Source organism: Octopus bimaculoides, chromosome 16 (assembly GCF_046866305.1).
Source record: "Octopus bimaculoides isolate indiv1 chromosome 16, ASM4686630v1, whole genome shotgun sequence".
NCBI classification, from domain to species: domain Eukaryota; kingdom Metazoa; phylum Mollusca; class Cephalopoda; order Octopoda; family Octopodidae; genus Octopus; species Octopus bimaculoides.
In genome coordinates, this window is record NC_142943.1 from 16,908,944 (window position 1) to 16,911,443 (window position 2,500).

At 25.1% G+C, this 2,500-nt stretch overlaps 1 protein-coding gene across 5 annotated transcripts in view; it reads left to right on the plus strand.

The window, feature by feature from the left end:
• Positions 1-2,500, plus strand: part of LOC106871424 (poly(rC)-binding protein 3) — a 488,151-nt gene that overhangs the window by 371,654 nt on the left and 113,997 nt on the right. The window lies entirely within an intron of this gene.

A 2,500-nucleotide genomic window follows, 5' to 3' on the forward strand; every position in this document is an offset into this window, starting at 1 on the left:
TATATATATATATATATATTTATGTATATATGTGTATATATATATTTATGTATACACATATATACATAAATATATATATATATGTGTGTGTGTATATATATATATATATATATATATATATATATATATATATATATATATATATATATATGCTCTTGACAATTTTATATAAATAATGTAGACACATAAATATATAGGTAGATTTGTTCATGCTACCCAGTTATTTTATTATTGGAAAATAGTCTAGATTTACAAGTTCAAACAAAATAGCTCTAAACTAATAAATTGCTCTTATGACTATTTTAATTTGGCTAAAAGTGTGTGCCATTCTATGATGAAATATGCTTAAACATATCGCTCATAATTCATGCATACAATTAAAATGGTGATCTCATTTAACCATTTGTACAAATATACATACAACGAAATGTCTCTTGGACTTTAGTTTTCCTTAAACTATCACCGTTGTCAGGTGAAGTGAGACAGTACATTGATAGTGTATATAAATGATTGCAACTTTATTCTATTTCTGTTAGAGACAATTTATATTTATATATTACTTCATGTGTGTAAATGTTTATCTCTTCTGATGTACACACACACATCATACCAAATCTCTCACACTCATGTGTTGTATATATCAGGGTTTATTTCTTGGGGTTTCTTGATTCATTAATGAAATGTTTTCCAACAGCTGAGTCCATTTTAAATGGAAAAAAATCTAAAACTTCTTACATCTATTTAAAAACGTAAATGGCTTATTTTCTATTATTCTTTTCTATGATCAAGCTGTGCCAGATTTAAATCAGATTGCTGTTGAAATGTAAGCGACCAAAGAGACTAAAAAAAAAAAATTATTTAAAACTTTCTACAATTTGGTATTGTGTTGATAGATGATTTCTTTGTCAGCTCTTTATTTCTTGTGGCTGGGGTATGTTAATTAAAGTTATTTGCGAAGAAAGAAAAAAAACAGCAAACAAACAAACAAACAAAAAAAGAACAAAGATCATTTACTTTTCTTTGAGGATATCACTTATAGAAAATATCTAATAGTTAAAATTGAATCTATTTGATGAATAACTGTAAACTAAAATTGAATTTATGATACTGATAAATACAGTATTATTTTTATATTATAATTTGATGGGAGGAGCAAATTTTGTACTATTTCTTTAATTTTTGTAGTTTTTGCAAAATTAATTTGATAGTACTAGATGATATTTTCAGATTTAGTAGTATGAAATAAAATAAATTCAAAATGGTCAACATACCATTTCATTCCTTGTTGTAAATAAAGGGATGTAAATTAACTGTCAATAATATTTTGTTTTTTGTCTTCTCAAAAAGCATTCCTGTAAAGCACTTGTAACTACACCTTGATATCAATCACCATTTCATAATATTGTGAATGTAAACAAAACCTTTATCTTTTCTAACATAAAATAATATTTCAGCTCAAAATATGTTTAGTTTGAAAATTAATTAATTATTGGAGTCATGGGCCAATACTCATCTTTAAAAAATATTGATTATAAATATTTCTATTGTTAAAACTATTAGTTATCTGTGTAAATTTGACAACTTACGTTTGATAAAGCATGGTGCACCACAGTCCCTTTGATCTCTTAGAAGAAGCTACATGTGAACAATCAAAACTGAGGTATTTCTTTTGAATTCTATAATCTTCAAGGAATATATTATTTAAAAAATTAGGTTTATATCCATTTGAACTATCTGCACTGTAGTTGCCTAATGGTTGTGTGGTTTGTAAATTTCTAGTTGGTTCTTCTTGGTAAAGAATGATTAAAATAAATTCTTTTACTCTTCAAAAGTCTTCTTATTTATCTGATAGTAGTAGTTTAAAATTTGAACATTTGCTCAACTTATTTTTCCATTCTGTCTTCCTTAAAAATGTATAAATTCTTTCTTGTAAAAATTTGTTTCAAAAATAAATTATCAGTATGGTTGTTAAGAATGGATGTTATAAAACAAGAAAGATTATAAATAAAATATTGAGAAGATTATTTTTTTATCTTTGTGCCAAATATGGGATGTATTTGTTATTTTGATGTATGAATTTTGCAAATAATTTATCCCAAGTAGATCATATTGACTATTTTATACATTTTAGAATTTCTATAATAATTATCAACTTAAAATTTGATATCGCACACTTGAAATGTGTTGATTCATGTAAGCAATAAATCTATTCAATCTAACGGTAGCAAGGAAAAAAAATTAAGACTTCTGAGTTTTTAAAAGTTTTATCACTTTTATTTTGTCTTATTGCTTTCTAATTGTGATACCTTTGTGTGATATCTTTGTGATATTTTGTTATGTCAAGTGTTGTCTGTTGCATTTCTTGTCTGCATTGTTAAATTTAGTTAATATTGTTTGTACTATATGCAAAAATCCATGTAGTAGCTATAGAAGTAGTAAATATTCAGTTTGACAAAATTACCATTATGAATGGGCTCAGCTCTCATTAATACTTAACAAA